A 25,623-nucleotide genomic window follows, 5' to 3' on the forward strand; every position below is an offset into this window, starting at 1 on the left:
GTATTTGACACCAGAATTGTTTGATAAATGGGCAGTCATAAAAGTAATGCTTAAGTGTGGGTTCAGGTAATGAGCATTTGATACATTGATTTGAAGAGTATTTGTTCCAATGAGATCTACGGGCAGGAGTAATGTAATCTTTGCTTATCATTCTGGTCTGCATTTCTCTAATGGTAACTGCTAGGCTTGCTGTTTTAGTCCTTTCTAAACTGGTGAGTATCTCTCTAGTTGTGACTTTCCCTATGTCTTCCTTTTGTAGTCTAAGTGATACCCTCCAAGACCTCCTTTGAGGCATACGCTATCAACTGGTGGTAGATGGGGGATAAAGAATAGCTACCCATTTTGTAATTAACATGTATATGAGCAAGTGGGGAAAGTTCCCAGAAATTGGGATGTTGGTTCATTAGGGTATTTATATAATGCCTGGCCTGAAGATACGCATAGAATTGTGTGTTGAGTAGGTTGTACCTGTTTTTAAGATCTTGGAAGGTCCTGACCGTGTGTAACAGTAGATCCCCAATCGAGTGTATTCCTCGAGATTTCCAGATTCGAAAGGCAGCTGTTTCATTCCCTGCTGGAAATTCCTTATTTCCTATAAGAGGTATATACTTTGGGGAGGGGGATTTATTTCCAAGGTGTTTGAAGGTGAGTCACCAAGCTTTTAGGGCGTCCTTATATAGAGGATTCTTTTTTATTTCTAGGGGCAAGTCCTGTAACGGGAAATACGGTAAATAGGTAAGGGCATGTGGAGAGGCGATAGCGACCTCCAGAGCTGGGTCTATAAAGTGCCGTATTCAGTTGCCAATCCACAACCAGGCGGACTAAAGCCGCACAATTGTATAATTTGAGGTCAGGGAGTGCCAGACCACCATAAAGGTACGGTTGTTGTAGGATTTTAGTCGCTATACGTGTCCTCCTACCTCCCCAGATGAGGCATTGGATCGCCTTGTTCACATGGGACAAGTCAGTTTTACTTAGGAGGAACGGTAACATCAGAAGCGGGTAAAGGAGTTTAGGTAGTATCGTCATTTTTATTAAATTAACACGTCCAGTAAGACCCGGAGGGAGCTTGGCCCAAGCTTTTAATTGTGCTTGCATGTTGGTACATTGTTTTGAAATGTTGAGTTTGTATAGTTTATGGGGGTTTCGATGGAGGGATATACCTAAATAGGTAAGAGTGCTCGATTACGCTTGGAAAGGGTAATCATCATGGGGAATGTGATTAGTTAACCACAGTATTTCTGATTTTGTCATTTATTTTATAACCAGAGAATTCCCAAAAGCAGTTAGTGTGTCAACAATTTTAGGGATGTATTGAGAGGGGTTGCTATCAAACAGCATCATATCGTCTGCATATAATGCCATATGCAGAGTGTTGTCTTTGATAGGGATTCCAGGGAAGATTTGTATCAATTTTAGTGCAAGCAGTTCCAAGGCTAGGTCGAATAATAAAAAAGAGAGTGGGCAGCCTGGTCGTGTCCCTCTCTCAAGGGTAAAATTAGGGGAGTTAAGACCATTTACAAAGATACTTGCTGTGGGGGTAGAAGGGAAGCAAAGAGAGTTTCGATTAGGACATGGGGGGAATTAACCTAAGGTCAGCTCTACTGGAGCATGGTCTGATATAAGTATATTGTGGATTTTATCTGAGTTGACCTGCGATACGAGTGAGCCTGAGATTAGAAAGAGGTCAAGACTTGAAAAAAAGAGGAGTTGGTTTTAGAAAGACAAGTAAAGTCTCTATCTTCAGGGTGTCTCCTTCTCCAGATGTCACACACAGCCAGGACCTCACTGAACAATTTGAATATTTTTTGTTCAAATTTACCCTTCTAGCATTGTAATCTTTTATTGATTAATCCTTTATCTGACCAAGTTCTATCTAGGGCCGGCTGTGGGGTCAAATTAAAGTCACCTCCCAGTATTAGTTTAGTGTCTACCAAGGGTGATAGGGTCTCAACTAATGTTTCCCAAAAGGGTAAGGATTTAGTCTTAGGGGCATAAATATTGTATAGTGTGTAACTGAGTCAATGGAGGCTTGTACAATGAGGAACCTGACATCAGGGTCAGGAATGGTGTTTTGAAAGTCTACTTAGAGCCTCTTACCAAACACAATGGCTAATCCCCTACCTACTGCTCTGGTAAGATAGATATGTTACCATCCCCACCCAGTCACTGCACAGTTTATCATGCTCCTCATCCAAAAGATGTGTCTCCTGGAGAAAGGCAATGTCGGCATTCAGTTTACGTAGGTGTGTCAAGATTGATTTTCTCTTAATTGGGGAATTTATACCCCCAATGTTCCAAGTAAAAAGTTTAAGGGCCATAGTCAAACTTAAAAAAAAAGAGGTCATATATATTTTATAAATGTCGGATGTATATGATGAAGTGGGAGGCATATGTGAGGGTGGAGGGAAGACCCATGTCAAGTATTTTCATTCAAGATAGGGGCATAATTCTCTCATAGGGTTAGAATTTACCTTGGGTAAATAGACAGACATCTTGGCAGGGAGTAAGGGAAGGGTCATATATACATGCTGTGCACCAAACACTAGGACTAAAGTATCATCGGCAAACAATGGTATTGTGTAACCTTGAGGGGTATGTACACAGAGAGCAGTGTATAGGGTACTTATGCATATTGTATCACGTCTAGACCTATATATATATATATATATCTATCTATCATTCACCCGTGGGTTAACCATTTTGAGAGTGCAATAAAATTAACAATAACAATATAAACAATGTTAATATTAATATTAACATTGACAAAATGTATCTTGAAGAGTATTTCTAGCAGTAGTACAAAATAAACAGAAACAAAGGATTCGCCAAACTAAATAAAATCCAGTTTTATTGAGGTAACATTAAAAAGAACATCTCAAAGAGGGTACTGCACCCCGCAAAGAAAGCATGCACACAAGTGGCGTGGCACTGGACGGCTTACGCGTTTCGGCTTACACAGCCGTAATCATCAGGCTATGATTACAGCTGTGTAAGCCGAAATGCGTAAGCCGTACAGTGGACTTCTATTAGGAGATTATTGGTTCCTTTTCGTGTATGTAGCAGTAGTACAAAACATATTAAGTATACAATAAAACCTGATTGTAGTTTCCATCTCAAGCCTATTTCCTATCAAGGGGAGGACCTCTATCCTATATCCCCCGCAGAGGAAGAGATATAACATAAACATAAAATAAACATTTGATATATAAACATATTCCTCAGCAGAGAACAAGGAGAGAGCCAGGCGGGAGTGAAATACATCATATGAGGCCGCACAGTTTCCCATAGCTTGGGGTACGATATATCCCCTGGTAGAGTCGTGTGTTGGAGCAGTATAAACCCAAGGCACTATTAGGAGATATTAATATAGGGAAGCCTTAAGAGGCTTATCCGTACTATCAACAGTGTGTTGGGTAGAGATGCAGACTACATTATGTTTAGATTTGTGTATAAGTATTATCCACAATTGAATTAACCAGTTCAAGAAGAGTAACAAAAACAAAAAATCAACGTCAACAGTAACATTAACCTTATATATCTATGAGAGGTAAGTTTGGTAAGCTCAAAGTATGGAACATGTTTATATCTATAACAGAACCTAAGCTTGGTCTCAATCTTAAACCTGACCTCTATCCATAATCCGAACCAGAATAAGGGTATCTCAACTAACATTAATGGTAGTAGATCATCAAATGTGGTATGGGGGTTCTGCATATTAGGAACGGTCCAGAACCTACATTCGTTCATATACTTTATATAACTAGTACAGTCTGAGTCAAACTAAAAATAACACAACATGATTGGTTAAAACAGGAGTTATATGTATACATTATAGGGCTGGGCGATATGGGCAAAAATGAAAATCGTGATTTTGAACCCAAAAAGTCAAGATTGCGATTTTAATTGCGATTTTCGCATAAATGACTAACACCTTATTTTTTTCAATTTTTTTTTTTTTATTTAACACTACAGAATCTTAATGTACATGTTTCTCAATGTCCAATACTCTCTGGGAGCATAAAAATACAAACCACAAAATAGTTAAAATAAAATTAGCTGCCATGTGCTGTGGTTACATAGTAGACACTAACCAGTTCTTAGGTCTTCTGACACAACATTGTCATGTTTTCTTGGGCAGTCAGTCTAGCTGTGGTACGATTAACATATGAAGCAGTGTAAGCATGGAGAAACCTTTAAAGTGCTGACTTTACAGCAGTATGATTTATGTATAAGTGCAGTAAAGGTAGTACAATGCACACACTGCTGTATTTGTTATTAAGTTAGATGAGTGACTGTCCAGGCAAACATGAGAGATGTGGCATTAACAAGGTCAATCCTGACATCCTGCAGACTGTCATATTACATCACACAGCTGATCTGTAGTACATAACAGAACACTAAGAACAGTTATAGTACATAATACAAACAAGTGAACTCAACACATACAAAGCTAACTGAAATGAAATTAGCTGGCCAGTTCTTACCACATTGTCCATGTTTTCTTGGGCAGTCAGTCTAGCTGTGGTATGAGTAACATATGAAGCAGAGTGCATGGAGAAACCTGAAAAGTGCTGACTGTCCAGCAGCATGGTTTGTGCTTCGTAGTGCAGTAAAGGTAGTACAATGCACACTGCTTCATGGGGGATGTGTTATTGTCTCTCATCCTCCCTCTCCGCCTCAGTTTTCATGACAAACAGAGAATTTAAAAAAAAAATTAAATTGCGCACTCTCTCGGTTTTTAAATCGCAGTTTTAAATCGCATATGTGATTAATTGTGCAGCCCTAATACATTACATATCTGTTTCTGGATGAGGGTACAACTTTATGTACCAGTAGACAGTCACTCATTAGTTTAAGTCCTCTTCATCAGAAAACAGCATAACAAGCTTCTGTCGCCAGGTAGGATTCCTGGGCCTGTGGGGTATGGAAAATCCTCTTTCGGGTCTGATGCAGTTACCAGGCGGAGTTTCGTCGGGTATAGCATGGCCACTTGCTCATGTAGTTTCGAGCAATGTGGGGCAAAGTCCTTCCTTTGTTTGGTGACCTCAGCCGAATAATCTTGGAACATTAGGAGTCGGTGGTCTTCAAATCTAACTTTTTTGGGGAGGATCTGTAAGCTCTAAGAAGTAGCACTTTTTCTTGAAAGCTGAGGCATTTAAAGATTACCTGTCGGGGCCTGTTTCACCTTTCTAGTGGGTTGTCTGGGCCCATTCTATGAGCCTTTTACACATAAAATTGGTAGATGATCTGGGGAGAGTAGAAGAGACGAATTCCATTAGTGCTTTGCGTTTTATGTTCTCAGGTACCACCACAATGCAGAGATTGTTAGGACGACTTCTGTTCTCTAAATCTTTGACTCTGTCGAGGAGGTATTGATTCTGTTTTAACACTTTAAGTGAAATGTCCGCTCCAATTTGTCTTCCACCTCCGCTATGCGGGATTCAGCATCATTTAAACGTGTAGAGAATTGTCTCACCCCACTAGTGAGGTTATCTACACCCACCTGTAGTGAATCTATTTTTTGGTAGGAAGAAGGTCTTCAAATCCTGCATTAGAGAGGAATGGTCTCCTGCCTGTGGCGTGGATTGATCAATTTGTGGTGTGATATCGGCCTGTATTTCCAACACATGACGACTTTCATTAGAATGAGTTTAGTCATCTGAGTTAGGTAGGTCATTTTTGTACTGCACCATGGGTAAATCACTAGGTGACACCACAAATCTACGGCCCTCTCCAATTAAACTGCGTAGATGCAATTGCACCTATATGGATTGTGGAAGTATATATTAAAAATAGACAGCAGCTTTAATGCCAAGTACTGTAGAGGCACATAACACAAAGTTTTGAGATTGTTTTGCACACAGAGATTCTGACTTTAGGGAGTCTATTCAGTTTGCAGTTATGATATGCAGGTAAAGTCTATTGTAGTGTGACTGCATTAATATAATATGATAAAAGTTTGCTGCTTACCTGTTTTCCTTTGCTGAGGCCTTATCAGGAACAGTTATGTGCCTTGAAAATATGAGCCAGTTTTTGTTAGCTGCCCGAGCTCATTCACTCATATAGAACGCCTTGCTTTGCTTAAGGCGTTTTCAGGTATCCCACCTGGAGCGGCTATCACTAGATGGGTTTTTCCTTAGATGTAGGTGCCGCTCATAAGTTAGGCAAAGTCAATGATGTCAGCCCACATAGCCGTCTTCTCTATAGCGCTGCCAGGGATAGGGCTAATGTTAGGCTTGTCACAGAAATGATAATCGGCTGACGAAGCCCTATGCAGGGCCACTTAGCAAGATAGAGCTGTGGGGAATTTTAGGTGGCATCGGAGCTATAACCTGTTTTTTCCTTAGTTTGATGCTGGCTATTGGTAGATTATTGTAGGTTAGGGGGTGTTTTTATTTTGAGGGGGACTTTTTTATTATTATATTGATATTAAGGAGACTGCACAAATATACACTGTCGGGACTTACAGACAGAAAAGTCAGAAGAAAAACATGGAAAGTAATATAGTTACAATAAAGTGAAAAAATCCTTTAATACACAATGTTAAAAATATGAATAATAAACTTAAAAGTATGGCACAGTTTACCCACTCCTAACCCCTCAGTGGCACTATTAGCGAAGGCGCATTCCAATGATGTAGCGTGGAGAAAAACTAACCCGGTGCTAAAGGAAAGAAAAAAAAATGTTCTGCAAATCCATATAAAAATAAATAAATAGAGCTGAGAGTGGCTATAGAGCTCATAGATAATATATACAAAAACACTGCCAGACATAAAAAAAGGAGCGTGCTAAGGAGCGCTTTCGACGTATAAAGTAAAATAAATTACAGGGGGAGCTGAAAATAAAGATGTCTTACATTGCAGGAAGCAGGCTCCCATGTACAAACCTGCCCCTCAAGGTCTCTGGAGCAGCTTACGCTGCTTAGTACCTGGAGCCCATAGACAGTAAAAATATTTAAGTCTAATGTGAATGTGGTAATGTTTGAAATAAGTAAAGTCCCCTGGTTATGATGTAACATTTCAAATGTACCTGCTAATAGCCTGTGGGCTATGCGAGTGCAAATGTTGGAACCATCTTACCTAATGGGCACTCAACTACACTGAGCTTAAAGGGACACTGAACCCAAATGTTTTCTTTTGTGATTCAGAAAGAGAATGCAAATTTTAAGCAGATTTCGAATTTACTCCTACTATCACATTTTCTTCAATGTCTTGGAATTTTTATTTGAAAAGCAAGAATGTAAGTTTAGATGCCGGCCCATTTTTGGTGAACAATCTGGGTTGTTCTTGCTGATTGGTGGATTAATTTAACTGACCAATAAACAAGTGCTGTCCATAGTTCTGAGCCAAAGAATAGCGTAGATGCCTTCTTTTTCAAATAAAGATAGCAAGGGAACAAAGAAAAATTAATAGGAGTAAATTAGAAAGTTGCTTAAAATTGCATGCTCTATCTGAATCACAAAATAAAAAAATTTGGGTTCAGTGTCCCGTTAACAAGTGGCAGAACAAACTGCTGTCAGTAGATAGCCCATCCAGTGCTGAGCACATTACAGCAGAAGAATTAAGTGAGGAGTATTTTGACGACACAGCAGGAGGAGGCAAGGGACCTGTCCCTGTGACAGGCTTGTGACTATTTCCTTCACCGAGAGTAAGTTGGCACTGCCCCATAGTCGAATCTCCCCTTTGACTCTCAATAGCAGCTCTCTAAGGGGGAAAACGGGCCTCAAATTAGTATGAGAACTCAACAAAGAATATGGATGACCTAAATTCTTCGCAGACCTCAAGGCAGGCAAAGATTTAAATGGCAATACTAGTGATGGGGGAGGGATGTAGTGCTCTTGAATGTTTTGGGGAATCTTTGCCTCCTCCTACTGGCTAGGAAGAGAATCACATGTGTAATGGATGGTGGACTTACACCAGGGTCTGGTGACAGTCGCCCATTGCTGTGAAACTTTCTGTACTTTTGTTTTCAAATAATCTTTGCTCACTCTTAACTAAAATTCACTAATAAAGAACAGCTATCCAAAGCAGTGAAAAAAAGGTTGGGAAAAATGCTGTTAAAAAGTAAATTTATGCTTACCTGATAATTTAATTTCTTCTATGGTACGAGGAATCCACGGATTCATCCTTTACTTGTGGGATATTATCCTCCTGCTAACAGGAACTGGCAAAGAGCACCACAGCAGAGCTGTCTATATAGCTCCTACCTTAGCTCCACCCCCTAGTCATTCAACCGAAGGTACAGGAAGAAAAAGGAGAAACTACAAGGTGCAGAGGTGACTGAAGTTTAGAATCAAAAAAATATAATCTGTCTTAAAATGACAGGGCGGGCCGTGGACTCGTCGTACCATAGAAGAAATTAATTTATCAGGTAAGCATAAATTTACTTTTCTTCTATAAGGTACGACGAGTCCACGGATTCATCCTTTACTTGTAGGATACAATACCAAAGCTACAGGACACGGATGAACAGGAGGGTTAAACAGAAGGCACCACTCCTTGAAGAACTTTTCTCCCAAAAATACCCTCCGAAGAAGCAAAAAGTATCAAATTTGTAAAATTTGGAAATGGTATGAAGCGAAGACCAAGTCGCAGCCTTACAAATCTGTTCAACAGAAGCATCATTTTTTAAAAGCCCATGTGGAAGCCACCGCTCTAGTAGAGTGAGCTGTAATCCTTTCAGGAGGCTGCTGTCCAGCAGTCTCATATGTCAAACGGATTATGCTTTTCAGCCAAAAAGAAAGAGAGGTAGCTGTAGCCTTTTGACCTCTACGTCTTCCAGAATAGACAACAAACAAAGAAGATGTTTGACGGAAATCTTTGGTTGCTTGCAAGTAAAACTTCAAAGCATGAACCACATCCAAGTTGTGCAACAGACGTTCCTTCTTAGAGGAAGGATTAGGACACAGAGAAGGAACAACAATTTCATGATTGATATTCCTATTAATAACAACCTTAGGAAGGAACTCAGGTTTGGTACGTAAAACCACCTTATCAGCACGGAAAAAAACATAAGGCGAGTCGAACTGCAATGCAGATAGTTCAGAAACTCTTCGAGCCGAAGAGATAGCAACTGAAAACAGAACTTTCCAAGATAGAAGCTTAATATCTATGGAATGCATAGGTTCAAACGGAACCCCTTGAAGAACTTTAAGAACTAAATTCAAACTCCATGGCGCAGCAACAGGTTTAAACACAGGCTTGATTCTAACTAAAACCTGACAGAACGACTGAACGTCTGGAACATCTACCAGACGCTTGTGTAGAAGAATTGATAAAGCAGATACCTGTCCCTTTAAGGAACTAGCTGATAGCCCCTTCTCCAATCCTTGTTGGAGAAAGGACAAAATCCTAGGAATCTTGATCTTACTCCATGAGTAGCCTTTGGATTCGCACCAATAAAGATATTTACGCCATATCTTATGATAAATTCTCTTATTGACAGGCTTTCGAGCCTGAATCAAGATATCTATGACCGACTCAGAGAAACCCCGCTTGGATAAAATCAAGCGTTCAATCTCCAAGCAGTCAGCCGCAGAGAAACTAGATTTGGATGCTGGAACGGACCTTGAATCAGAAGGTCCTGTCTCAGTGGCAGAGTCCATGGTGGAAGAGATGACATGTCCACCAGGTCTGCATACCAAGTCCTGAGTGGCAACGCAGGTGCTATCAAGATCACCGAAGCTCTCTCCTGTTTGATTCTGGCAATCAAACGAGGAAGGAGAGGAAATGGTGGAAACACATAAGCCAGGTTGAACGACCAGGGTACTGCTAGAGCATCTATCAGTACTGCCTGAGGATCCCTTGACCTGGACCCGTAACAAGGAAGTGTGGCGTTCTGACGAGACGCCATCAGATCCAATTCTGGTGTGCCCCATTGCTGAATCAATTGTGCAAACACCTTCACACTCCCCCGGATGAAAAGTCTGACAACTTAAGAGAATCCGCTTCCCAGTTCTCCACTCCTGGGATATAGATTGCTGATGGATGGCAAGAGTGAGTCTCTGCCCATCGAAATATTCTGGAAACCTCTATCATCGCTAGAGAACTCTTTGTTCCCCCCTGATAATTGATATATGCTACAGTCATGATATTTACCAAATGGAATCTTATGAATCTGGCCGAAGCCAGCTGAGGCCACGCCTGAAGCGCGTTGAATATCGCTCTCAGTTCTAGAATATTTATCGGGAGGAGAGCCTCCTCCTGAGACCACAAACCCTGTGCTTTCAGGGAATTCCAAACTGCACCCCAGCCCAATAGGCTGGCGTCCGTCGTCACTATGACCCACGCTGGCCTGCGGAAACACATTCCCTGGGACAGATGATCCTGTGACAACCACCAAAGAAGAGAGAGTCTCTGGTCTCTGGATCCAGATTTATCTGAGGAGATAAATCTGCATAATCCCCATTCCACTGTTCGAGCATGCATAGTTGCATTGGTCTGAGATGCAAGCGAGCAAACGGAACTATGTCCATTGCTGCTACCATTAGTCCGATTACCTCCATACACTGAGCCACTAACGGCCGAGGAATGGAATGAAGAGCTCGGCAGGTGGTTAAAATCTTTGATTTCCTGACCTCCGTCAGAAAAATTTTCATGTCCACCGAATCTATCAGAGTTCCCAGGAACGGAACTCTTGTGAGAGGGATAAGTGAACTCTTTTTTACGTTCACCTTCCAAAGGTGAGATCTTAGAAAAGCCAACACGATGTCCGTGTGTGACTTGGGTAGTTGGTAAGTTGACGCCTGAATTAAGATATCGTCCAGATAAGGCGCCACTGCTATGCCCAGCGGCCTTAGAACCGCCAGAAGGGACCCTAGCACCTTTGTGAAAATTCTGGGAGCTGTGGCCAACCCGAAGGGAAGAGCCACCAACTGGTAATGCTTGTCCAGAAAGGCGAACCTGAGAAACTGGTGATGATCTTTGTGGATAGGGATGTGTAGATACACATCTTTTAAGTCCACGGTGGTCATATATTGACCCTCCTGGATCATTGGTAAAATAGTCTGAATGGTCTCCATCTTGAAGGATGGGACTCTGAGGAATTTGTTTAGGATCTTGAGATCTAAAATTGGTCTGAAAGTTCCCTCTATTTTGGGAACCACAAACAGATTGGAGTAGAACCCCTGCCGCTGTTCTGTTTTCGGAACTGGGCAGATCACTCTCATGGTATATAGGTCTTCTTCACAGCGTAAGAACGCCTTTCTTTTTGTCTGGTTTACAGACAATTGAGAAAGATGGAATCTCCCCTTTGGAGGAGAATCTTTGAAATCTAGAAGATACCCCTGGGTTATGATTTCTAAAGCCCAGGAGTCCTGAACGTCTCTTGCCCAAGCCTGAGCAAAGAGAGAAAGTCTGCCCCCTACTAGATCCGGTCCCGGATCGGGGGCTACCCCTTCATGCTGTCTTGGTGGCATCAGCAGGCTTCTTGGCCTGTATACCCTTGTTCCAAGTCTGGTTAGGTTTCCAGACTGACTTAGATTGAGCAAAATTCCCCTCTTGCTTTGCAGCAGGGGAAGAGGTAGAGGGACCACCTTTGAAGTTTCGAAAGGAACGAAAATTATTTTGTTTGGTCCTCATCTTATTTGTCTTATCCTGAGGAAGGGCATGGCCTTTCCCTCCAGTGATGTCTGAAATGATCTCTTTCAGTTCAGGCCCGAAAAGGGATGGCTAAAAGGCTTTTTGATGATTTTGATGACACATCAGCAGACCAGGACTTAAGCCATAACGCTCTATGCGCTAAAATGGCAAAACCTGAATTCTTTGCCGCTAATTTAGCCAGTTGAAAAGCGGCATCTGTAATGAAAGAATTAGCTAGCTTGAGAGCCCTAATTCTATCCAGAATATCATCTAATGGGGTCTCAACCTGAAGAGCCTCCTCCAGAGCCTCGAACCAAAAAGAAGCTGCAGTAGTTACAGGAACAATGCACGCTATAGGTTGGAGAAGAAAACCCTGATGAACAAATATTTTCTTTAGGAGACCCACTAATTTTTTATCCATAGGATCTTTGAAAGCACAACTGTCCTCAATAGGTATAGTTGTACGCTTAGCCAGGGCAGAAATAGCTCTCTCCACCTTAGGGACCGTCTGCCACGAGTCCCGCATGGTGTCTGATATGGGAAACATTTTCTTAAAAGTTGGGAGGGGGAGCGAACGGAATACCTGGTCTATCCCACTCCTTAGTAACAATGTCCGAAATCCTCTTAGGGACCGGAAAAAATATAATTTATGTAAGAACTTACCTGATAAATTCATTTCTTTCATATTAGCAAAAGTCCATGAGCTAGTGACGTATGGGATATACATTCCTACCAGGAGGGGCAAAGTTTCCCAAACCTCAAAATGCCTATAAATACACCCCTCACCACACCCACAAATCAGTTTAACGAATAGCCAAGAAGTGGGGTGATAAGAAAAAAGTGCGAAAGCATACAAAATAAGAAATTGGAATAATTGTGCTTTATACAAAAAAATCATAACCACCACAAAAAAAGGGGTGGGCCTCATGGACTCTTGCTAATATGAAAGAAATGAATTTATCAGGTAAGTTCTTACATAAATTATGTTTTCTTTCATGTAATTAGCAAGAGTCCATGAGCTAGTGACGTATGGGATAATGACTACCCAAGATGTGGATCTTTCCACGCAAGAGTCACTAGAGAGGGAGGGATAAAATAAAGACAGCCAATTCCTGCTGAAAATAATCCACATCCAAAATAAAGTTTAAATGAAAACATAAGCAGAAGATTCAAACTGAAATAGCTGCCTGAAGTACTTTTCTACCAAAAACTGCTTCAGAAGAAGAAAACACATCAAAATGGTAGAATTTAGTAAAAGTATGCAAAGAGGACCAAGTTGCTGCTTTGCAAATCTGATCAACCGAAGCTTCATTCCTAAACGCCCAGGAAGTAGAAACTGACCTAGTAGAATGAGCTGTAATCCTTTGAGGCAGAGTTTTACCCGACTCGACATAAGCATGATGAATTAAAGATTTCAACCAGGATGCCAAAGAAAAGGCAGAGGCCTTCTGACCTTTCCTAGAACCGGAAAAGATAACAAATAGACTAGAAGTCTTTCGGAAAGTCTTAGTAGCTTCAACATAATATTTCAAAGCTCTAACCACATCCAAAGAATGCAATGATTTCTCCTTAGAATTCTTAGGATTAGGACATAATGAACGAACCACAATCTCTCTACTAATGTTGTTGGAATTCACAACCTTAGGTAAAAATTCAAAAGAAGTTCGCAACACCGCCTTATCCTGATGAAAAATCAAAAAAGGAGACTCACAAGAAAGAGCAGATAATTCAGAAACTCTTCTGGCAGAAGAGATGGCCAAAAGGAACAAAACTTTCCAAGAAAGTAATTTAATGTCCAATAAATGCATAGGTTCAAACGGAGGAGCTTGAAGAGCCCCCAGAACCAAATTCAGACTCCAAGGAGGAGAAATTGACTTAATAACAGGTTTTATACGCACCAAAGCTTGTACAAAACAATGAATATCAGGAAGATTAGCAATCTTTCTGTGAAAAAGAACAGAAAGAGCAGAGATTTGTCCTTTCAAGGAACTTGCAGACAAACCTTTATCCAAACCATCCTGAAGAAACTGTAAAATTCTTGGAATTCTAAAAGAATGCCAGGAAAAATTATGAAAAAGACAACAAGAAATATAAGTCTTCCAGACTCTATAATATATCTCCCTAGATACAGATTTACGAGCCTGTAACATAGTATTAATCACAGAGTCAGAGAAACCTCTTTGACTAAGAATCAAGCGTTCAATCTCCATACCTTTAAATTTAAGGATTTGAGATCCTGATGGAAAAAAGGACCTTGAGACAGAAGGTCTGGTCTTAACGGAAGAGTCCACGGTTGGCAAGAAGCCATCCGGACAAGATCCGCATACCAAAACCTGTGAGGCCATGCTGGAGCTACCAGCAGAACAAACGAGCATTCCTTCAGAATTTTGGAGATCACTCTTGGAAGAACTAGAGGCGGAAAGATATAGGCAGGATGATGCTTCCGCTTGAGGATCCCTGGATCTGGACAGATACCTGGGAAGTTTCTTGTTTAGATGAGAGGCCATCAGATCTATTTCTGGAAGCCCCCACATTTGAACAATCTGAAGAAATACCTCTGGGTGAAGAGACCATTCGCCCGGATGCAACGTTTGGCGACTGAGATAATCCGCTTCCCAATTGTCTATACCTGGGATATGAACCGCAGAAACTAGACAGGAGCTGGATTCCGCCCAAACCAGAATTTGAGATACTTCTTTCATAGCTAGAGGACTGTGAGTCCCTCCTTGATGATTGATGTATGCTACAGTTGTGACATTGTCTGTCTGAAAACAAATGAACGATTCTCTCTTCAGAAGAGGCCAAGACTGAAGAGCTCTGAAAATTGCACGGAGTTCCAAAATATTGATCGGTAATCTCACCTCCTGAGATTCCCAAACCCCTTGTGCCGTCAGAGACCCCCACACAGCTCCCCAACCTGTAAGACTTGCATCTGTTGAAATTACAGTCCAGGTCAGAAGAACAAAAGAAGCCCCCTGAATTAAACAATGGTGATCTGTCCACCACGTCAGAGAGTGTCGTACAATCGGTTTTAAAGATATTAAAAGAGATATCTTTGTGTAATCCCTGCACCATTGGTTCAGCATACAGAGCTGAAGGGGTCGCATGTGAAAACGAGCAAAGGGGATCGCGTCCGATGCAGCAGTCATAAGACCTAGAATTTCCATGCATAAGGCTACCGAAGGGAATGATTGTGACTGAAGGTTTCGACAAGCTGATATCAATTTTAGACGTCTCTTGTCTGTCAAAGATAGAGTCATGGACACTGAATCTATCTGGAAACCCAAAAAGGTTACCCTTGTCTGAGGAATCAATGAACTTTTTAGTAAATTGATCCTCCAACCATGATCTTGAAGAAACAACACAAGTCGATTCGTATGAGATTCTGCTAAATGTAAAGACTGAGCAAGTACCAAGATATCGTCCAAATAAGGAAATACCACAATACCCTGTTCTCTGATTACAGACAGAAGGGCACCGAGAACCTTTGTAAAAATTCTTGGAGCTGTTGCTAGACCAAACGGTAGAGCCACAAACTGGTAATGCTTGTCTAGGAAAGAGAATCTCAGAAATTGAAAGTGATCTGGATGAATCGGAATATGCAGATATGCATCCTGTAAATCTATTGTAGACATATAAAACCCTTGCTGAACAAAAGGCAGGATAGTCCTTACAGTTACCATTTTGAATGTTGGTATCCTTACATAACGATTCAATATCTTTAGATCCAGAACTGGTCTGAAGGAATTCTCCTTCTTCGGTACAATGAAGAGATTTGAATAAAACCCCAGCCCCCGTTCCAGAACTGGAACTGGCATAATTACTCCAGCCAACTCTAGATCTGAAACACATTTCAGAAATGCTTGAGCCTTCGCTGGATTTACTGGGACACGGGAAAGAAAAAATCTCTTTGCAGGAGGTCTTATTTTGAAGCCAATTCTGTACCCTTCTGAAATAATGTTCTGAATCCAAAGATTGTGAATGGATTTGATCCAAATTTCTTTGAAAAAACGTAATCTGCCCTCTACCAGCTGAGCTGGAATGAGGGCCGCACCTTCATGTGGACTTAGAAGCTGGCTTAGATTTTCTAGAAGGCTTGGATTTATTCCAGACTGGAGATGGTTTCCAAACTGATACCGCTCCTGAGGATGAAGGATCAGGTTTCTGTTCCTTGTTGTGACGAAAGGAACGAAAACGATTATTAGACCTGAATTTACCTTTAGATTTTTTATCCTGTGGTAAAAAAGTTCCTTTCCCTCCAGTAACAGTTGAAATAATAGAATCCAACTGAGAACCAAATAATTTATTAACCTGGAAAGAAAGGGAAAGCAGAGTAGACTTAGAAGACATATCAGCATTCCAAGTTTTAAGCCATAAAGCTCTTCTAGCTAAAATAGCTAGAGACATATACCTGACATCAACCCTAATGATATCAAAGATGGCATCACAAATAAAATTATTAGCATGTTGAAGAAGAATAATAATGCTATGAGAATTATGATCTGTTACTTGTTGCGCTAAAGCTTCCAACCAAAAAGTTGAAGCTGCAGCAACATCCGCCAAAGATATAGCAGGTCTAAGAAGATTACCTGAACACAAATAGGCTTTTCTTAGAAAGGATTCAATTTTCCTATCTAAAGGATCCTTAAAGGAAGTACCATCTGCCGTAGGAATCGTAGTACGCTTAGCAAGAGTAGAGACAGCCCCATCAACTTTAGGGATTTTGTCCCAAAACTCTAATCTGTCAGATGGCACAGGATATAATTGCTTAAAACGTTTAGAAGGAGTAAATGAATTACCCAAATTATTCCATTCCCTGGAAATTACTTCAGAAATAGCACTAGGAACAGGAAAAACTTCTGGAATAACTACAGGAGATTTAAAAACCTTATCTAAATGTTTAGATTTAGTATCAAGAGGACCAGAATCCTCAATTTCTAAAGCAATTAGAACTTCTTTAAGTAAAGAACGAATAAATTCCATTTTAAATAAATATGAAGATTTATCAGCATCAACCTCTGAAACAGAATCCTCTGAACCAAAAGAACCATTATCAGAATCAGAATGCTGATGTTCATTTAAAAATTCATCTGAACAATGAGAAGTTTTAAAAGATTTTTTATGTTTACTAGAAGGAGGAATAACAGACAAAGCCTTCTTAATGGATTCAGAAACAAAATCTCTTATGTTATCAGGAACACTCTGAGTATTAGATGTTGACGGAACAGCAACAGGTAATGGAACTTTACTAAAGGAAATTTTATCTGCATTAATAAGTTTGTCATGATATTCAATACAAACAACAGCTGGAGGAACAGATACCAAAAGTTTACAGCAGATACACTTAGCTTTGGTAGCTCCAGCACCAGGCAGCGATTTTCCTGAAGTATCTTCTGACTCGGATGCAACATGAGACATCTTGCAATATGTAATAGAAAAAACAACATATAAAGCAAAATAGATCAAATTCCTTAAATGACAGTTTCAGGAATGGGAAAAATGCCAGTGAACAAGCTTCTAGCAACCAAAAGCAATAATAATGAGACTTAAATAATGTGGAGACCAAAATGATGCCCATATCTTTTTAGCGCCAAATAAGACGCCCACATTATTTGGCGCCTAAATGCTTTTGGCGCCAAAAATGACGCCACATCCGGAACGCCGACACTTTTGACGCAAAAAAACGTCAAAAAATGACGCAACTTCCGGCGACACGTATGACGCCGGAAACAGAAAAAAAAATTTGCGCCAAAAAAGTCAGCGCCAAGAATGACGCAATAAAAAGAAGCATTTTCAGCCCCCGCGAGCCTAACAGCCCACAGGGAAAAAGTCAAATTTTTAAGGTAAGAAAAAATGATTGATTCAAATGCATTATCCCAAATATGAAACTGACTGTCTGAAAATAAGGAATGTTGAACATCCTGAGTCAAGGCAAATAAATGTTTGAATACATATATTTAGAACTTTATAAAAAAGTGCCCAACCATAGCTTAGAGTGTCACAGAAAATAAGACTTACTTACCCCAGGACACTCATCTACATGTTGTAGAAAGCCAAACCAGTACTGAAACGAAAATCAGCAGAGGTAATGGTATATATATAAGAGTATATCGTCGATCTGAAAAGGGAGGTAAGAGATGAATCTCTACGACCGATAACAGAGAACCTATGAAATAGACCCCGTAGAAGGAGATCATTGCATTCAAATAGGCAATACTCTCCTCACATCCCTCTGACATTCACTGCACGCTGAGAGGAAAACCGGGCTCCAACCTGCTGCGGAGCGCATATCAACGTAGAATCTAGCACAAACTTACTTCACCACCTCCATAGGAGGCAAAGTTTGTAAAACTGATTTGTGGGTGTGGTGAGGGGTGTATTTATAGGCATTTTGAGGTTTGGGAAACTTTGCCCCTCCTGGTTGGAATGTATATCCCATACGTCACTAGCTCATGGACTCTTGCTAATTACATGAAAGAAACATCAGTGTAGGCAGGAACCTCTAGAAATCTGTCCATTATACACAATTTCTCTGGAACTACAATAGGGTCACAATCATCCAGAGTCGCTAAAACCTCCCTGAGCAATAAGCGTAGGTGTTCTAGTTTAAATTTAAAAGCCGTCATATCTGAGTCTGTCTGAGGGAACATCTTTCCTGAATCAGAAATCTCTCCCTCAGACAGCAAATCCCTCACCCCCAACTCAGAACATTGTGAGGGTACATCGGATATGGCTAATAAAGTGTCAGAGGGCTCAGCATTTACTCTCGCACCAGAACTACTGCGCTTCCCCTGCAACCCAGGCAGCTTAGATAAAACCTCTGTGAGGGTAGTATTCATAACTGCGGCCATATCTTGCAGGGTGAAAAAATTAGACGCACTAGAAGTACTTGGCGTCACTTGTGCGGGCGTTAATGGTTGTGACACTTGGGGAGAATTAGATGGCAAAACCTGATTCTCTTCTGACTGAGAATCATCCTGCGACATACGTTTAGTAGCTAAAATATGTTCTTTGCAATTTATTGACCTTTCAGTGCATGAGGGACACATTTTAAGTGGGGGTTCCACAATGGCTTCTAAACATATTGAACATTGACTTTCCTCAATGTCAGGCATGTTGAACAGGCTAGTAATGACTACAAACAAGCATGAAAACACTTTATTTAGTGAAAAAATGAACAAACTTAAAAACGGTACTGCGCCTTTAAGAGAAAAAAAGCATACACGTTCTGCAAAACTGCGTTAAAAAGCACCAAATTTTTCAAATTTTTTATAGCAGACTCAATATATGTAGTTAAGTTTGCCCCACAAGGAAAATTAACATTTAAACCTTTAATGTGCAAACCGGATTGAAATAAGGCCTAAATCCGGAAAAAACAGAATTTATGTTTACCTGATAAATTACTTTCTCCAACGGTGTGTCCGGTCCACGGCGTCATCCTTACTTGTGGGATATTCTCTTCCCCAACAGGAAATGGCAAAGAGCCCAGCAAAGCTGGTCACATGATCCCTCCTAGGCTCCGCCTTCCCCAGTCATTCGACCGACGTAAAGGAGGAATATTTGCATAGGAGAAATCATATGATACCGTGGTGACTGTAGCTAAAGAAAATAAATTATCAGACCTGATTAAAAAACCAGGGCGGGCCGTGGACCGGACACACCGTTGGAGAAAGTAATTTATCAGGTAAACATAAATTCTGTTTTCTCCAACATAGGTGTGTCCGGTCCACGGCGTCATCCTTACTTGTGGGAACCAATACCAAAGCTTTAGGACACGGATGATGGGAGGGAGCAAATCAGGTCACCTAGATGGAAGGCACCACGGCTTGCAAAACCTTTCTCCCAAAAATAGCCTCAGAAGAAGCAAAAGTATCAAATTTGTAAAATTTAGTAAAAGTGTGCAGTGAAGACCAAGTCGCTGCCTTACATATCTGATCAACAGAAGCCTCGTTCTTGAAGGCCCATGTGGAAGCCACGGCCCTAGTGGAATGAGCTGTGATTCTTTCAGGAGGCTGCCGTCCGGCAGTCTCGTAAGCCAATCTGATGATGCTTTTAAGCCAAAAAGAGAGAGAGGTAGAAGTTGCTTTTTGACCTCTCCTTTTACCAGAATAAACAACAAACAAGGAAGATGTTTGTCTGAAATCCTTTGTAGCATCTAAATAGAATTTTAGAGCACGAACCACATCCAAATTGTGCAACAAACGTTCCTTCTTTGAAACTGGATTTGGACACAAAGAAGGCACGACTATCTCCTGGTTAATGTTTTTGTTAGAAACAACTTTCGGAAGAAAACCAGGTTTAGTGCGCAAAACCACCTTATCTGCATGGAACACCAGATAAGGAGGAGAACACTGCAGAGCAGATAACTCTGAAACTCTCCTAGCAGAAGAAATTGCAACCAAAAACAAAACTTTCCAAGATAATAACTTAATATCTACGGAATGTAAGGGTTCAAACGGAACCCCCTGAAGAACTGAAAGAACTAAATTGAGACTCCAAGGAGGAGTCAAAGGTTTGTAAACAGGCTTGATTCTAACCAGAGCCTGAACAAAAGCTTGAACATCTGGCACAGCCGCCAGCTTTTTGTGAAGTAAAACAGATAAAGCAGAAATCTGTCCCTTCAAAGAACTTGCAGATAATCCTTTCTCCAAACCTTCTTGAAGAAAGGATAGAATCTTAGGAATTTTTATCTTGTTCCATGGGAATCCTTTAGATTCACACCAACAGATATATTTTTTCCATATTTTATGGTAGATTTTTCTAGTTACAGGCTTTCTGGCCTGAACAAGAGTATCAATGACAGAATCTGAGAACCCTCGCTTTGATAAAATCAAGCGTTCAATCTCCAAGCAGTCAGTTGGAGTGAGGCCAGATTCGGATGTTCGAACGGACCTTGAACAAGAAGGTCCTGTCTCAAAGGTAGCTTCCATGGTGGAGCCGATGACATATTCACCAGGTCTGCATACCAAGTCCTGCGTGGCCACGCAGGAGCTATCAAGATCACCGATGCCCTCTCCTGATTGATCCTGGCTACCAGCCTGGGGATGAGAGGAAACGGTGGGAATACATAAGCTAGGTTGAAGGTCCAAGGTGCTACTAGTGCATCTACTAGAGTCGCCTTGGGATCCCTGGATCTGGACCCGTAGCAAGGAACCTTGAAGTTCTGACGAGAGGCCATCAGATCCATGTCTGGAATGCCCCACAATTGAGTAATTTGGGCAAAGATTTCCGGATGGAGTTCCCACTCCCCCGGATGAAATGTCTGACGACTCAGAAAATCCGCTTCCCAATTTTCCACTCCTGGGATGTGGATTGCAGACAAGTGGCAGGAGTGAGTCTCCGCCCATTGAATGATTTTGGTCACTTCTTCCATCGCCAGGGAACTCCTTGTTCCCCCTTGATGGTTGATATACGCAACAGTCGTCATGTTGTCTGATTGAAACCGTATGAATTTGGCCTTTGCTAGCTGAGGCCAAGCCTTGAGAGCATTGAATATCGCTCTCAGTTCCAGAATATTTATCGGGAGAAGAGATTCTTCCCGAGACCAAAGACCCTGAGCTTTCAGGAGTTCCCAGACCGCGCCCCAGCCCACCAGACTGGCGTCGGTCGTGACAATGACCCACTCTGGTCTGCGGAAGCTCATCCCCTGTGACAGGTTGTCCAGGGTCAGCCACCAACGGAGTGAATCTCTGGTCCTTTGATCTACTTGTATCGTCGGAGACAAGTCTGTATAATCCCCATTCCACTGACTGAGCATGCACAGTTGTAAAGGTCTCAGATGAATTCGCGCAAAAGGAACTATGTCCATTGCCGCGACCATCAAACCTATTACTTCCATGCACTGCGCTATGGAAGGAAGAGGAACAGAATGAAGTACTTGACAAGAGCTTAGAAGTTTTGATTTTCTGGCCTCTGTCAGAAAAATCCTCATTTCTAAGGAGTCTATTATTGTTCCCAAGAAGGGAACTCTTGTTGACGGAGATAGAGAACTTTTTTCTACGTTCACTTTCCACCCGTGAGATCTGAGAAAGGCCAGGACAATGTCCGTATGAGCCTTTGCTTGTGGTAGGGACGACGCTTGAATCAGTATGTCGTCAAAGTAAGGTACTACTGCAATGCCCCTTGGTCGTAGCAGCGCTAGAAGGGACCCTAGTACCTTTGTGAAAATTCTTGGAGCAGTGGCTAATCCGAATGGAAGTGCCACAAACTGGTAATGCTTGTCCAGAAAGGCGAACCTTAGGAACCGATGATGTTCCTTGTGGATAGGAATATGTAGATACGCATCCTTTAAATCCACCGTGGTCATGAATTGACCTTCCTGGATGGAAGGAAGAATTGTCCGAATGGTTTCCATTTTGAACGATGGAACCTTGAGAAACTTGTTTAGGATCTTGAGATCTAAGATTGGTCTGAATGTTCCCTCTTTTTTGGGAACTATGAACAGATTGGAGTAGAATCCCATCCCTTGTTCTCCTAATGGAACAGGATGAATCACTCCCATTTTTAACAGGTCTTCTACACAATGTAAGAATGCCTGTCTTTTTATGTGGTCTGAAGACAATTGAGACCTGTGGAACCTCCCCCTTGGGGGAAGCCCCTTGAATTCCAGAAGATAACCTTGGGAGACTATTTCTAGCGCCCAAGGATCCAGAACATCTCTTGCCCAAGCCTGAGCGAAGAAAGAAAGTCTGCCCCCCACCAGATCCGGTCCCGGATCGGGGGCCAACATCTCATGCTGTCTTGGTAGCAGTGGCAGGTTTCTTGGCCTGCTTACCCTTGTTCCAGCCTTGCATTGGCCTCCAGGCTGGCTTGGCTTGAGAAGTATTACCCTCTTGCTTAGAGGATGTAGCACTTGGGGCTGGTCCGTTTCTGCGAAAGGGACGAAAATTTGGTTTATTTTTAGCCTTGAAAGACCTATCCTGAGGAAGGGCGTGGCCCTTACCCCCAGTGATATCAGAAATAATCTCTTTCAAGTCAAGGCCAAACAGCGTTTTCCCCTTGAAAGGTATGTTAAGCAATTTGTTCTTGGAAGACGCATCCGCTGACCAAGATTTTAGCCAAAGCGCTCTGCGCGCCACAATAGCAAACCCTGAATTTTTCGCCGCTAATCTAGCCAATTGCAAAGTGGCGTCTAAAGTAAAAGAGTTAGCCAATTTGAGAGCATGAATTCTGTCCATAATCTCCTCATAAGAAGAATCTTTATTGAGCGACTTTTCTAGTTCATCGAACCAGAAACACGCTGCTGTAGTGACAGGAACTATGCATGAAATTGGTTGTAGAAGGTAACCTTGCTGAACAAACATCTTTTTAAGCAAACCCTCTAATTTTTTATCCATAGGATCTTTGAAAGCACAACTATCTTCTATAGGGATAGTAGTGCGTTTGTTTAGAGTAGAAACCGCCCCCTCGACCTTGGGGACTGTCTGCCATAAGTCCTTTCTGGGGTCGACCATAGGAAACAATTTCTTAAATATAGGGGGAGGGACAAAAGGTATGCCAGGCCTTTCCCATTCTTTGTTTACAATGTCCGCCACCCGCTTGGGTATAGGAAAAGCTTCGGGGGGCCCCGGGACCTCTAGGAACTTGTCCATCTTACATAATTTCTCTGGGATGACCAAATTCTCACAATCATCCAGAGTAGATAACACCTCCTTAAGCAGAGCGCGGAGATGTTCCAATTTAAATTTGAATGTAATCACATCAGGTTCAGCTTGTTGAGAAATTTTCCCTGAATCTGAAATTTCTCCCTCAGACAAAACCTCCCTGGCCCCCTCAGACTGGTGTAGGGGCACTTCAGAACCAATATCATCAGCGTCCTCATGCTCTTCAGTATTTTCTAAAACAGAGCAGTCGCGCTTTCGCTGATAAGTGGGCATTTTGGCTAAAATGTTTTTGATAGAATTATCCATTACAGCCGTTAATTGTTGCATAGTAAGGAGTATTGGCGCACTAGATGTACTAGGGGCCTCCTGTGTGGGCAAGACTGGCGTAGACGAAGGAGGGGATGATGCAGTACCATGCTTACTCCCCTCACTTGAGGAATCATCTTGGGCATCATTTTCTCTAAATTTTGTGTCACATAAATCACATCTATTTAAATGAGAAGGAACCTTGGCTTCCCCACATACAGAACATAGTCTATCTGATAGTTCAGACATGTTAAACAGGCATAAACTTGATAACAAAGTACAAAAAACGTTTTAAAATAAAACTGTTACTGTCACTTTAAATTTTAAACTGAACACACTTTATTACTGAAAATGTGAAAAAGTATGAAGGAATTGTTCAAAATTCACCAAAATTTCACCACAGTGTCTTAAAGCCTTAAAAGTATTGCACACCAAAAGGGGAATACGATACCAAATGACGCCTTCGGTAAGCTTTTTCTATGTATCTGAGCTCCTCACACATGCATCTGCATGTCTTGCTTCCCAAAAACAACTGCGCAATAGAGGCGCGAAAATGAGGCTCTGCCTATGATTAGAGAAGGCCCCCAGTGAAAAAGGTGTCCAATACAGTGCCTGCCGGTTATTTTACATAATTCCCAAGAATAAAATAACTCCTCAAAACTATGAAGTATTAAAAATGCTTATATATCAATCGTTTTAGCCCAGAAAAATGTCTACCAGTCTTTAAAGCCCTTGTGAAGCCCTTTATTCTCATTTAATAAAAATGGCTTACCGGATCCCATAGGGAAAATGACAGCTTCCAGCATTACCAAGTCTTGTTAGAAATGTGTCATACCTCAAGCAGCAAAAGTCTGCTCACTGTTTCCCCCAACTGAAGTTAATTCCTCTCAACAGTCCTGTGTGGAAACAGCCATCGATTTTAGTAACGGTTGCTAAAATCATTTTCCTCTTACAAACAGAAATCTTCATCTCTTTTCTGTTTCAGAGTAAATAGTACATACCAGCACTATTTTAAAATAACAAACTCTTGATTGAAGAATAAAAACTACATTTAAACACCAAAAAACTCTAAGCCATCTCCGTGGAGATGTTGCCTGTACAACGGCAAAGAGAATGACTGGGGAAGGCGGAGCCTAGGAGGGATCATGTGACCAGCTTTGCTGGGCTCTTTGCCATTTCCTGTTGGGGAAGAGAATATCCCACAAGTAAGGATGACGCCGTGGACCGGACACACCTATGTTGGAGAAAAAAAACACCCCCAGCACCTTGCCACAGTCCTGCTGTGACCCTACCTGCCCTCAGGGATGGTAAATATGGGGTTAAAGCTTCGATTTGGCCCAAAACTTCTACAAGGGCCCTCAGGAGTTGGAGCTTGTTGCTTGCTGAGAGAAAACAACTGCGCATCTGAGGCGCGAAAATAGACCCCACCCATCTCACTCGATGTCTCTACAGCCTTAAAGAACCGCACCAGAGCGGTTTTAAACTAGCCATGTGGGTTCTGAGACCCAAAAATAAGCCAAGTGTACCCTCAATAAAGTTTGCCCAAAGAACGTTATTGCCCACAAAAGGTTAACAGCACTCCCAGTTCATAAAAACGTTTGCCCACAAACATTCAAAACTCAGTGTCAACCATTTTTTAATTAGCCCCTTATGCAAGCTTAGTAATGCCTGTCTACAACTCTTAGGATTACTGCGTACCCTTACCCTCATGGGGATACTGTCAGCCTTTCTGAAATACACAGTCTCTCCAGAAAAAATGACTGAACATACCTCATTGCTGTATAGCATGAAAACGTTCCTCACACTGAAGTTTCCTGTACTCCTCAGCCTCTGTGGGAACTGCACTGGATCTTAGTTACAAATGCTAAGATCATTATCCTCCAGACAGCAGTCTTCATCCATCTGCTGCCTGAGAGTAAATAGTACACACCGGTACCATTTAAAATAACAAACTCTTGCTTGAAGAAATTAAAAACTAATATTTTATCACCTCTTTCACTTTACCCTTCCTAGTACTTAGAGTAGGCAAAGAGAATGACTGGGGGGTGGAGCTAAGGGAGGAGCTATATAGACAGCTCTGCTGTGGTGCTCTTTGCCACTTCCTGTTAGCAGGAGGACTATATCCCACAAAT

The 25,623-nt window shown here is 41.6% G+C and overlaps 1 protein-coding gene across 1 annotated transcript in view; it reads right to left on the reverse strand.

The window, feature by feature from the left end:
* Positions 1–25,623, reverse strand: part of DCUN1D4 (defective in cullin neddylation 1 domain containing 4) — a gene marked incomplete in the record, with an annotated part of 616,246 nt that overhangs the window by 207,431 nt on the left and 383,192 nt on the right.

The sequence above is a fragment of the Bombina bombina genome, chromosome 2 (assembly GCF_027579735.1).
Source record: "Bombina bombina isolate aBomBom1 chromosome 2, aBomBom1.pri, whole genome shotgun sequence".
Lineage (NCBI taxonomy): Eukaryota > Metazoa > Chordata > Amphibia > Anura > Bombinatoridae > Bombina > Bombina bombina.